At 37.0% G+C, this 14,261-nt stretch overlaps 1 protein-coding gene across 1 annotated transcript in view; it reads left to right on the plus strand.

The window, feature by feature from the left end:
• CPQ (carboxypeptidase Q) overlaps positions 1 to 14,261 on the plus strand; it is a 509,108-nt gene that overhangs the window by 115,624 nt on the left and 379,223 nt on the right. The gene's annotated exons all lie outside the window — the stretch shown is intronic.

Below are 14,261 nucleotides of genomic sequence, written 5' to 3' on the forward strand. Positions count from 1 at the left end.
TTTCTTCCTTCCATCATTACCTCTATTTCTTTTCTGAAAGAAAAACTGATTGTGTAGGGTCAGTTTTTTGCCACTGTGGATTTAAAGTCTATTTTGTCTGATATGAGAATAGCTACACCTGCTTGCTTTTTTTTTTTTTAATAACAATAACAATGTTTAAGATAAGGACTAGAAACAAAAACCTCATAAAGAATGAATGAACATAAATACATTCAGAAAAGAAATCAGAGAATTGTTGCATCGAAATATTAAGCAATAATAATAATCATAATAATGCTTTTGTTTTTTATTTGCATGGAATTTTTTTTTCCATTCCTTGGTCTTGAGTCTGTGTGAGTCCTTGTGGTTTAGGTGTATTTTTTGGAGATCGAAAACACTTCAGTTGTGTTTTCTCATCCACTCAACCTATGTCTTTTAAGTGGGGTATTTCAACTGTTTACATTGAGTGTTAATGCTGATATGTGGGATGCTGTTCTGTTCATAATGTTGGATGATACCTTGCTGTTTGGTTTTCCCTCATGTACTAGTGCTTTAGAAGAGCCATGAGCTTTAACTTTGGGTATTTTTGCACTGGTGTGTATCTATCATACTTGTTCCATGTGTAATGCATTTCTGAGCATTTCTTGTAGGACAGGAGTATTAGTGACAAATTCCCTCAGCATTAGTTTGTCTGGAAAACTTTTATTTCACCGTTGTTTAAAAATTCTTGACTGACATTTGTTGTTCTCACTGTGTTATTCTCTATTTGATGAGAACTTGTCATCATACCTTCCTTTAATTCTGTACATACAGTTTCCTTTAGTTCCTTGAATAGTTTTATAATAGCATCTTTGAGGTCTTTGCTGTGTTCTACATATGAGCCCCCTCAGGCAGTTTTCTAGGGCTGGCCTTTTTTTTTTTCTTGTATATGGGTTACACTTTCTTGTTTCTTTTCATATCTTATAATTTCTTTTCAAATAAAAATTGAACACTTAAAATAATATAGCAACCTGGGGTACTGATTCTTCTTTCTCCTTCTTCCACAACCATTGTGGGCTGAGTGGATATTGATGTTATTTTTGTCTTTTGTTTGGTTGTTTGTTTAATAACTTGGCTGTACTGACTCTGTGTAGTCTGTTTCTCCCTCAGTGTGCAGCTTCTGATGACCCTGTTCAGATTGATTTTATTTTCCTTTTAGCCTTAATCCCTAAGAGTCACCTCTGAGTTTTCATGAGCCACTTATGGGTCAAAGGTTATGTTTAGGTCCCCTTAGCCAGTTATATTTTTTTTTCTTTCAAAAATAATTTAATTGATGTTCTTTTTTTTTTTTTCTTTTTTTTTTATTAAATCATAACTGTATACAATGATATGATTATGGGGCATCATACACTCACTTCATAAACCATTTGACACATTTTTATCAGTTATATTTTTAATCTTTATCATTGGATGTTTGGGTGGCTTAGAGTCTTTTATTATAACTTAAGGAACTTGTTTTTTTCCCTTACTTCCTCCAAGGCCTAATGCCTTAGAAATTTCCTCTCTAATCACTCCTGAATAAGTGCAGCCTTGGGCATGCCCAGCATCTTCCAGATTGCTAACATGTATGTGATTTTATTTTTAATCTTGGCTTGATAGTGTTTTATCTGAATTCAGACTAACATATTTTTAGCCAGTGTTTGGTCAGAGGTTGTACTTGAGCCTCTTAAACCAGTGATGCTTCTGCCCTTTGTTGATGGATCAGTTGGGAAAAGTTTTCAAGTCTGACCCATGTCTTATTCTTATTGCTCCAGAGCAGGTCTACCCCAGGACATGTATATAGCCTTCCAACCTCAGGTCTACTGGGATCCCAAGAGAGCCCTTCTTGATTCTTTCCCTGGCTCTTTATATTAAAGTTCTGGTTGTTCTGTCATTTTGCTTATTGCTAGCAGTATAGTGAAGCTACCATTATCTCCTTAATTGCTCTCTACAAAACTCTCCATTATTTTCAACAACATTCCTAGATGTGGAATTCTCCATGCTATGTTCCAAATAATATCACTAATATCGTAGGAACTGTGGAGCTCTTCATCCTTATGGCTTGCGTCCTTCCCTGAGAGAACTTCTGTGCTACTGTACAGGAGTTAGGCATAGTGATAGAGGGACCCCTCAGCTAGGAAGGGAGGGTGATAGCTTCTGGTCTTCTCGGTTTACAGGTCTCGGTATAGGACCATTACCTATGACTGGGCTGAGATGGGGTGACCAGGGTCCCAGTATTCTCACTGGCTACATTTGGGGTAGAGTTTCTACTCTTTGTGTAGGGGATAGGTAGAAGAATGGGGCCTTAGTCCTCCTGGCCCTGCCTGCCTAAAATAGGGGAATGGGATTGGAGGAATGAAGAATACTGGTAGCCTGCCTTTTCAAAGGTAAAATCATAGCTCTAAACTGAGAAATGGGGGAGAAGGAGTCCTTATATTCTTGAATACACTTTCCTAGAATAGAGCACCCATTTCAATGAGATAGAGCTGGTGGTGGAAGAAGAAAGCAAGTTAGGGCCCAAATGCCACAGGTTCCTACTGTTCTTACCAAGACTCTGTAGATGTTTTTTGAATAAAGGTTTTTTAACCTGTTGTATGCCCTTAGGACAGTTTTGAGAGCTTTAAATAATTTTTTCAAATCTTTTTTTACCACTAAATGTTTTGTTGGGGAGAGGAAAAGATCTTCTGAGTTATTCACTGCACCATTCTGGAAGTATCACTGGGATAGCCAGTTGTGAGCTCTCTAAGGCTGCACCATCAGGTGGTCGAGTGTCATAAGGTGTTACGGAGACTCTCAGCCTGGGTCCTATAGTGTTAGTCAGCAGTTTGTTTCACTTTCCTTCCTTAAGTGCTTAAGTGCTAATTGTTCTTAGGCACCAACTTAAGTCCTCCTTTTTAAGCCTCCTCGACTGTCCTCAAAAGGATTAGTTTTTTTTTTTTTTTTTTTTTTTCCCTTAGATGAGAATAACAGACCCGGAGAGGTTATGTAGCTTACCCAGGATCATACAACCCGTGTAATCTCATGTTCCCACGGAATACTTACTGTCCAACTCTAGAGTTTGTGCTTTTAGTTATTTGACTATATTGCCTCACATGCAATATTTTAATATTATTTTAATTTATGAGATACATTTTTAAAGGCATCTCACTGAGGCAGATCTGTTTCAAAAGCTGCTGATACCTGTATTGTGATGACAGAATAAGATGGTTTCTACGTGTTCCTTTTAGACAAGTTTCCTTAACTTCAATTTCTTTTTTATCATTTCTAATCCTTTAGCTGGGCCTTCTCTTCCCTATCTGCCTGTTATTAAAACACTAAGTAAAGCTACTGATTGCTCCTGGGGCCTTCAAAACTCAAGGGAAATGAGTTTTACTCACTGGAATCTATTCTGGTTTTCCAAGACTCGCTTTCACCCCAGTTCTCATTCCATGGGGCTCTAAGTAGACAAACAGTTGTCTGGCAACTGAACTATTTTAAACTCTAAGGAAACTAGAGAGTTAGGCTGGATCAGGTGTGGAAAATTCCCATAGGAGATAATGTAAAGTTGGCATAACAGGATATCTAGAGAGAGAGAATGGTGCAGAGCCTGCTAGCCTTTCTTCTAAGAAACCTGTTTTCTAACTTTAGCTTAGAAACTTACAAGTTGCATGACCTTGGTTAAGTAATTTAATCATCACAGTCCTTCATTTTGTTATCTGTAAAATAAGAGATGTTTGGAATATGAATCTATAAGTTCTCTTGTAGATTAGAAGGCATGATCTTTGTGAGAATTCACAAGGGATCAGTGAAACTAGAATTCACCAGAGCTGGATTCTGCCAGGCACACATTGATAGAGTAGACTCCTTGTGTGACAATAGGTGATTTTTTTTGACTTTCCAATTCTGGACTTGAGTGTTACAATATGTATCCATGTAGCAGGATGATGGCTTTGTAAGCTGTCTATGGAGAGTTTGAAGAAAGCAGATATAGGGTGGCGCCTGTGGCTCAAAGGAGTAGGGCGCTGGTCCCATATGCCAGAGGTGGTGGGTTCAAACCCAGCCTGGGCCAAAAACTGCAAAAAAAAAAAAAAAAAAAAAAAAAAAAAAAGAAAGCAGATTTATGGGCAAGCCAAATAAGAGTTGTCAGATAAAACCTACTCTTATAAGTAAGACGGGAGAAAGTATAATCTCTGAGATAACATAGCAGACATCAGATTTAAACGGACCAAATAAAAGAATGAAAATCAGCAGTCAAATCCAGGACAGGCTGACATATTGGCAAGAAAGAGGCTTTGGGGTAGAATATGTTCTATGCAGTGGATATGATTCTGGGTCTTCATGATGTATAGTCTCCCAGCCTAACACAGATTATTGTGTTGAGTGATTATTTATCCTCCATGGAAAATGACATCTCAGGGTGGTGCCTGTGGCTCCGTGGGTAGGGCGCCAGCCCCATATACCGAGGATGGCAGGTTTGAGCCTGGCCGTAGCCAAACTGCAACCAAAATAGCCAGGCGTTGTGGCAGGCGCCTGTAGTCCCAGCTACTTGGGAGGCTGAGGCAAGAGAATCCCTTAGGCCCAGGAGTTGGAGGTTGCCGTGAGCTGTGATGACACAGCACTCTACTGAGGGCGATAAGGTGAGACTGTCTCTTAAAAAAGGAAAAGAAAGAAAATGACATCTCTATAGAGGTATAGGGCTTTCCCAAAATATTACATGTTATAAATTGTGTATTTTATATTAGTTTGAGAGCTCTCGAAGATCTGAACCGAGTCTTTTCAATCTACGTATCCTCCCTACCTGGCACCATACTCAGGAAATAGTAGTAGTTACACATTCAATGTTTGGGAGCAGCACACTTTTTAGGTAGCTCTTTCCTTGGGGCATTATTTACTTGCAATTAAAAAAATGTACTTTCTTCTATATGCTGAATGAGGAAGCTGTTGAATCACTGTTCCTTACTTAGAATTTTAAAATTATTTCTTGTTCATCATAAATATATACACATAAATCTAAAAATAAAAATCATCTGTGGTCTTTTCCTTCAGAGTCATTGCTATCATTTCTATTTTTCCTTCTGATATTTCCATATATGTATTTTTTTATTTTACAAATTCAAGTTTACATTGAATATAGGTTGTGTCCTTTTGTCCCAGATAGCATGAACATTTACCATGTGCTTAAGTATCTTTTGCAAAAAGTTCTAATGGTTACAAAATTTAGATATACAATAATTTATATAACCAAATCCCTGTTACTAGGATATAGATTATTTTCTTTTTTTCTCCTTTTTAAAATAGTATGACCATAAAAATACTTTAATATAGACATGACGACAAACTTTTAAGGAGAATATTTTATGTTTTTAATAAATAACATAAAAAAGGAGAATTGATTGGGATAGTCTAGAAAGTTGTAACAGAGCAGCAAGAAATAGTTTTAAAATTGCCTTAGAGATATAAAAAATGCCAATAAAATTTTCAGGAGCCATTTTTTCTGTATTAGTGTTTTTAATTATTCAAAATAGTAATGCAATAAACATATATAACATTATAATATATTAATATAATGTAAATGTGTATTTTGATTATGTAAAATTATTATTAACCAAAATACTGGTACATTTATGCTCTTGATACTTTTGTCTTCCAGAAAGATTGTACACATCTGTTCTCGTATGAGCTGTGAATCTGTTAATCCCTACACTTCACCCGCATGGGTATTTTTTCCTAAACCTTGCCAGGTGATGGACTAAAAGTGACATTTCACTATTTTCTTACTCTGCATTCTTTTGCTTATTGTAAGGCTAGTATGTTCATGTTTACTGGTCACTTGCATTGTTCTTTAAATTATTTGTGCATATTCCCTGGTTCTTTTTCTATTGGTGTTTTAATAATCTAATTGCTATTAAGAACTCATTATATAGCAAAGATTTGAATTCTTTATTGTATTTTATTCAAATTGAGTTTAAAAAAGATATTAAGATAGTTTGTAATCATCAATTATCTTCTTTTTAATTTCTTCTTAGTACTGTGTTTATTTCTCATATTTGAGGGTGACTAGAGTATAGTTTAGAGGCTACAAAACAGTAAAGTTGACTAATTTACATTCCTTCTGCCCTATCAACGTGCTCTAAGAAATTGAGCTTTTTAGCTTGGTTTACAAAGACTTTGGGCCATCAGCCTCATTATTTGCAGATGGGTAGGCAGCCAGCTCTTGAATCTATACTTACAAATTTAAGGTCCTGGTGTAGCTGGACTTGGATTTTGAGTTGTGTGTCCAGATTAATATCTCTGCTGGCTCAGTTAAAGTGTGTGTACCTCTTGACTTCTATTTATGGGAACAGATTAGGAGTAGGAGGGATAGGTATTGGCAGCACTGGACTGGGTTTGATGTGTAGAGCTATTTATTTATTTATTCATTCATTCATTTTAGAGATAGAGTCTCAAGCTGTTGTGCTGGGTAGAGTGCTATGGGGTCATAGCTCACAGCAACCTCCAACTCTTGGGCTCAAGCTATCCTCTTGCCACAGTTTTTTTATTTTTAGTAGAGATAGGGTCTCACTCTTGCTCAGACTGGTCTCGAACCTATGAGCTCAAGCAATCCTTCTGCCTCGGCCTCCCAGAGTGCTAGGATTACAGGCATGAGCCACTGCGCCCGGCCTCTGGCTGGTTAGTTAATGCTCAGCTGTGGAGATTAGAATCCTCTTGAATTGGTTTAAGCAGACATGAGTATCTTATAGGATATTAAATGGTCTACAGAATTATTGGAAGGCTAAGGATGCACACTTTATTTTATTTATTTATTTTTTATTTGCAATGATGGGGCACCATGTACTGGTTTTATAGACCGTTTGACACATTTTCATCACACTGGTTAACATAGCCTTCTTGGCATTTTCTTAGTTATTGTGTTAAGACATTTACATTCTACATTTACTAAGTTTCACATATACCCTTGTAAGATGCACCGCAGGTGTAATCCCACCAATCACCCTCCCTCTGTCCCCTCCCCCCTCCCTTCCCTCCCTTTCCCCCTTCCCCCATTCTTAGGTTATAACTGGGTTATAGCTTTCACGTGAAAGCCATTTGAGATATCATCTAACTACAGTAAGATTAGCCCATATCACAAAATCCCAAGACCAGAGATGTTGGCGTGGATGTGGAGAAAAGGGAACACTTCTACACTGCTGGTGGGAATGCAAATTAATACATTCCTTTTGGAAAGATGTTTGGAGAACACTTAGAGATCTAAAAATAGATCTGCCATTCAATCCTATAATTCCTCTATTAGGTATATACCCAGAAGACCAAAAATCACATTATAACAAAGATATTTGTACCAGAATGTTTATTGCAGCCCAATTCATAATTGCTAATTCATGGAAAAAGCCCAAGTGCCCATCGATCCACGAATGGATTAATAAACTGTGGTATATGTACACCATGGAATATTATGCAGCTTTAAAGAAAGATGGAGACTTTACCTCTTTCATGTTTACATGGATGGAGCTGGAACATATTCTTCTTAGTAAAGTAACTCAAGAATGGAAGAAAAAGTATCCAATGTACTCAGCCCTACTAGGATGCACACTTCAAACTGAACTTTTCAGGAATGAATTTGAGACTTGTTCTGCAGAGCCAGGCTTCCAAGATTACTATTGCCTTTCCTAGATTAAGTAGGGGCCTTTATGAGAAGCTGCTGTAGGAAATCCCAATGTTTCTACAACAGTGTATATCTCTGGAATAGTAGAAACAGTAGAAAGCAGCCTCCACTTAATTTCTACTTTCCAGATTTTGTTCAAGTGAGTAAAATTGGTGATGTTTAAATTAATTCTAGAACCCTAGCTGGAAGAAGTCCCAGGAATGTACTTTTCAGGTTTTTAGTCTTTATAGAATAGAATGGCACGTTTGAAGGAGGTTGGAATGGATGTTGAATGCCAACTGTCCATATCCAACACAATGCTTATTTCATTATGCCTCTTAGTTAACAATATGATATGAATTTGTTTGTATAAATAAATACACAAATAAGTGAGAAAAGATAATCATTGACTATATAATACATAGTATCAGTAACACCACTAGTAGTACTTTGGTCCTCTGTAGCTAAAGAATTAGATTGGATTTAATGGAACAAAAAGGGATGGAGAGGAGAGTAATCACGCAATGGAAAGGGCACCTGTCTCCCAGGTGTCCCGATGGACTGAAGGACAGTTGTTGTAGGCTGTTGGTCAAGTTTGCCACGTAAGTTAATGGATCTCTTTCACTTTTTTCTGCCCTTTTGCCCTTATCTCTTTTTTTATGCTTCTTTTTCCTAGACCTCCATCTTAAAGGCTTATGTTTTCAAAGGTTTCTATCTTCTATTTATAAATATTCTCCTAAGTGATATGATGCAGTCCGATGGCTTTAAGTACCACCTATGTACTTATGCCTTGTAAGCGTGTATCAGTGACCTTCACTTCGAACAGCATTTTTAAGGACTGCTGGATGTTCTGTAAGCCTCGCAAACTCAGTGTCTTACTGTGTCTCTCATCTTTGAATCCTCCCAAGCTACGAGTCTCAGAATTCTCCTAATAACTGAGATGTTGTCTTGCTTTTATCTTTTTGTCTTCTGCCCAGCATGCCCATGATTAAAGATTCAGCTCTAATGTCTCCTCCTCTGTGGAGACTTTTTCTATTCTTGCTCATCCCAAAGAGGTATTGACACTTCTGCCTTCCTGCATTTCTTATACCCTGAACATGTTTATATTACAAACATTTCTCTACTGCATAACAAACCTCTTAGAGTAAGAGCCCCTAGTTTCTGTGGTCTCAGCTGGGGGAAGTTTTGCTCCCCAGGGAAATGTGGCAATGTCTGGAGACATTTTTGATGGCCATGACTGGGGGATGGTGCTACATGCCTCTAGTGGGCAGAGGGCAGGATACTGCTGAACATCCCGCAATGTCCAGGCCTCCTCATCCCCCCTCAACAAACAGTTCTCTGTTGCAAAACAATAGTAATGCTGAGCATAGTGTCTCACACACAGAAACATTTCAAGAAATATCTGTTGAATGAATAAGTCTTTTCATTTATCTCACTCCAATATTCAGTTGGTCACCAAACTTTAAATGTTGCACATGACTCCTTTTTTTCCATCTTCAGTGTCGCATCAGAGTTTAGGAGCTCACATCTCCTGCCTACAGGGTTGTCATAGCCTTTCAATTGATATTCCTGACTTGAGTCTCATCGTCATCTATTTCCTTACTGCTGCTTTAATTATCCTTGTAAAATATGGATCTCAGTGTGCCACTCCTCTGCTTAAATTCTTTTCATTGTTGAGGATATAGTTTAAATTCTTCTGACTTTTAAACAGTGACCTCAGGCTGTGTTTCTAGGTTTTCATCTCTCTTCTCCCTGTGTCATGCCCTGTGCTCAGCCACATGGAGTCTAACGACTTTCCCCTCAACATGCGTACACCTTCTGGCTTCAAAGCTGCTTCTTGGACCGCCGGCTATCTTAATCCTAATCCTAATCCTAACCCAATCTAAACCCTATCTGCTTGGAGAAATTCATGTCATTTTTAAAGTCTCTTTTAAAATGGATCTTTTCTCTGAAGTTCTTTATGGAATAAAACACCCTAAACATAATTGTTCTTTCATCTCTGCTCTCGTAGCACTGTGCTGGCCTATTTTACACAGCGATCACACCTTATTATGGTTCAGTGTTCACATGGGTATCTCTTCTGAGAAACTGTGACCTCCTCCAGAGTGAAAGGCACATCTTATTTACTTTTGTATCTTCTGAGCACCTGGTGTGTAATAGATGCACATTACATATCTACTTGCTAAATAATGACTGGACTATGAGAAAAGTTTTCAATGATATTTGAAAACTCATTCATACTTAAAAAGCTTCCTTTCTCATTTTGTGATTCTCATAGTCTTTTATGTCCCTGTCATATGCAAATAACAAGAAGCTTTGGTTTGCATCTCAGTGACAGCAGATAGGAAGAGGAGGATAAATGAGCATCAATCAAGCCATGATTAGGTTGTTCACCAGTTTTCTTTCTGAAAAATTAAGCAGCACGGATCAGAAAGTCTGGAAAGCTACAGTTTAAACTTATAAACTCTCTTTGTCTTTATCTCATAAGGGCCTAAAATAGCCTTCCTGCCTACGTCTAGCACACCCAGCAAAGGAAGGTATTCTCCAGCCAATACATTCAGTCCATTTGTTAGCCAGGAGCTTCCTGATTTACTCACAAGGTCCCACCAACAGATAATTAGTTATTTGCACCTGTTCTCTTCTTCTTCTTTGGTTTCATGAGGGAAACAGCATTTTCACTGTTTTTTTTTTTTATTTCCCCCAGGGGTTCATCTTTGTATGATATCTCACTGTAGAATGAGCAAAAGAGCTGTGATTTTGAATTTGGAGTGTGAGATCAGCTGATGGATCTGACTCCAAAGCGTCAGAGGTTACAAATACCCTGTCTGTATCAAGTCAAGTGTAGAAATGAGGAGGAAGGAAGGGAGGGAACTCATATTTATCATCTGTCCATTCACTGTGCAGTTTTGTTTTGTTTACTTATATTGTCTTTGAGCATAGATGTTGTTCCCACTTACAAATGACAGGTTGTGGGAGGTTCAAGGTCACATAGCAATTACTGGGCAGGGTTTTGCCCCAAGTACATGCTTTCCCAATAGCCTGCTCTCTTCACTTTGCCTTGTGGAGGATCTTTCAGCCTGTGTCTCCCAGGTATTTTCTTGGCTGTTTCTGTAAGAATGAGGTTACCACATCTATCTAACACATCCATCTTCACAAGCATGATGTAAAAAGCATAAATCTTAAGGCACAGCTGCTATTGAATTTGATTGCATCAGAATCAAGAATTTCTGTTCAGTGAAGATACTGTGAACAAAGCTGATAAATGAGAAAAGATATTAGCACTGTTAAAGTGTTAATGTGTAGACTAGAAAATGTTGGAAATCAACAAGAAAAAGGCAGCAACCCTCATAGAAAAATGGGCAAAGGCTCTGAATTGGGAACTTAAAGAATAGGAAGCCTAAAAGCTAACAAGTATATAGAAAAATGTTTAATTCATTAGTAGTAAGAAAAATGCTAATTCAAGGCTATTTTGTAATAAGATGTAAAATGTGTTGGCAGGGCTGTGAGGACACAGGCACCCTCATGTACTAGTAAGTGCACGTGGAGCATGGGGCCACCATTCTTCATTTCTATGACATAGAAATGGTATATTTTCCAAATAAATTATTGCCCAGGTTATTGTAGCCATATTTGTAGGAATAGGATCCATCTGGGAGTTATGACTAAGAGAGTGGACATGGAAAATGTGGTGAGGACACTGCAGGGAATGTCATGTGGCAGTTGGAAGTAATAGACTAATATATGTATAGCAACATGGATGGATCTTATATGCTGGGTACAAAAAGTAAAAAATGCCTATATTTATATACACACACACACATATGTATGTATTAATAATATAATTGTGTATGCACAAATAAGCTTTAAATACACACAGAATATTTCACATTTGCAAGAAGACACATTAGCAAAAAAGAACTTAGAAGAGCTGAATACATAGAACATAAGTTGGGGAGTGAGATATAAAAGAGAGCAAATCAATTTTAAAGCAAGTAAAACAAAGAGACTTGTCTTGAATAGGCCGATGATGTTTTTAAAGTACTATGAGTTGAAGCATATAATTGACCGAACACTCAGCATCTGATCTGAAAAACAAAAATGTATTTGCCTGCCTATAAGTCATGAGGTTAAGGTGGATATTTGGATAGTTTGTTGTCATTTTCAAGAGGAAAGGAAGCCATTTTTCTTTTACTCTTTAAAAATTTATTCAGTTCCCTCTTTGCCCTACATTTTATGATTTTCCTTTAGATTTCTGTTTATACAATGTAGATGCATAGTGCAACATAAATTCTTTACTTCTTGTTTATAGGTTTTCTAGTTTTTATGTTATGTACCTCTTTATCCTGGTTGTTTTTAAGTGTTTACAGGCGGGGATGATACCTTTTTTCATTTGCTTTTGTATACCCTTAGCGTAGTAATACCCTTAGCGTAGTAATAATCTTCAGTGTTTAATTTTATGGAAAATCTGCCAGGAAGAGGTTACCTTTTTGAAATTCTGCAAGTGTAGATGAAGTTCCCTGGAGACTTGATGATGAAATAATGTAGGTGGATAACATCAGATATCTCTTTTAATAAATACCCCTATTCCACCTTGAACTCTTCGTTGCCTTCTTTTAAGTGAATCGCTCAGATTCTTTTTTTCCTGACAGAAAATATCATTGGTTACTAACTATAGATTTTTTATAACTGCTATTGGTGGGTGAATCTAAGAAATGTGGTCAAGATTGAATTTAGTTATATAGAAGTAGGAAATGTAGGTATTTCTTCTTGATGGTTGTGATTCTCCATGTTTATTTCTCTCTCTCTCTTTTCTCATTTCCTCTGCTTCTCTCTGTGTGTCTCTGTATCTCTCCATACTAATCATCTCTTTTTCTCCTTATCTCTTTTTTTTTTTCTTTGTTTTAGACTCCCTTTTTGTTTCCTACCTCCTGGTTTCTGGTTCAAAGACTCCCCCGGTGTGTAGTCCAAGGCTGTTTTATTTGCAGCTACGTGTTATGGCTCTAGATTTAATTAGAACTTCTATCTTTCTTAGTCTGTAAAAGTCTCCTTTGAAAGCCTCCTTGTAGACTCAGGATTATAGTCACTCGAAGCAAGATGGTGAGTATATGTTTTGTATTCTTATAGCAGTGAAGAAAAATTTTGTGTGATGCATTTCACATTGAAAGTATCATTTTGATGGTATCTGTAAAACGCATCAATATCAATTAGCTGAAGGTACTTGGATTTCTTCAGGATCTCTGAACAGACAAAGGCCTATGGGTTTCCTTAGATTTTTAATTTTTTTTTTTTGCCTTAAAAATTTGCATGTAGAAATGCCAGGAAGTTTCAGTACTTTATAACATCAAATTGAAGCATATATTTCTGAGAAAAACATTAAGAATTTGTCTTAATTAGTAGTAGATGGCTTAAAGGTTTTAGATCAACTACCTATAAATGCATTGGATATTCAAGTCTTAATTGACAAAATAGGTGATGAATAAACCACTGGAACCAGATAATACCAAACCAGTATTTTAAAAGAAACTAGAGGGGGACGTTTTCAAAACTTGGTTCAATTATGTTTAACCCTTGTTATTTGGCAAGAACTAAGTTGAAACCAAGAATTGTAAGATTTTCTTTGGGATTACATTTCATAGGAAATATTCTAAGAAGACCCTGAGAAATACAATTTGTTGGTGATTATTATTTCTTTATTTTGCCCTATATTAGGGTTCTCCTTAGAAACAGAAGCAATACATATGAAGAGGTTTATTATAGGGTATTGGCTCATGTCATTATAGAGGCCAGGAATTCCCAAGATTTGCAATCTGCAAGCTAGAGACCCAGAAAAGCCAGTGGTATGGTTTACATTAATCCAAATGTCAGGCAGAGTTCATTCAACATTCCTCTGACTTTTTGTTCTATTTGGACCTTAATGTTTGAATAATGCGAACTCACATTGAGAAGGGCCATCTGCTTTACTCAGCCCACCAATTCAAATGCTAATCTGTTCTGGAAACACCCTCACAGACAAACCCAGAAGTAATGTTAACCAGCTACCTGGGCATCCCATGGCCCAGTTAAACAGAAACAAAATTATTCATGAAAACTCCCATATAGGTGATAAGGTATGTGAAGGGTATTTCTGAAAGGTGCATACAGATGACATAGATGCCTTGTGGAAGAGAGGATGATATCTGAATAGTGGTCAGAATAGGGCCAAGGGATTTATAGTCAGGGGAAACTATCACACATTTATAAATAGGGGAATTTTTAGGTAAACATTTTTCAAAAAGGATTATTTTGTCTCTGTGACAAGTAGGTGGGAAAAGAGAAGACTGAAGACAATCCAGATTTGAGGAAAGATTAGTTAGGATTAATGGCTTCAGAAATGAAGACTCAAATAATGTTAAAAACCAGTTTGTTTCTTTTGGATATGAGAGATGAAGGAATTGAAGGAATGGAAGATTATAAAGCTTTCAAGTTTGAGTTGGTAGAAAAACTATGATGATATTACAGAGTAAAAGAGTATGGTTGGGAGGTAAGATGGCTAAAGACAGTGGAAAATGAGTTATGATCCAAATGGGGCTTTTAGTGTCAGAACTAATTACAGTAGAACCTCTTTAAGTTGACCATCCAACGGACTGTAACAAACTGGTCAACA

This window comes from Nycticebus coucang, chromosome 13 (genome assembly GCF_027406575.1).
Source record: "Nycticebus coucang isolate mNycCou1 chromosome 13, mNycCou1.pri, whole genome shotgun sequence".
In the NCBI taxonomy this organism is placed as follows: Eukaryota; Metazoa; Chordata; class Mammalia; order Primates; family Lorisidae; genus Nycticebus; species Nycticebus coucang.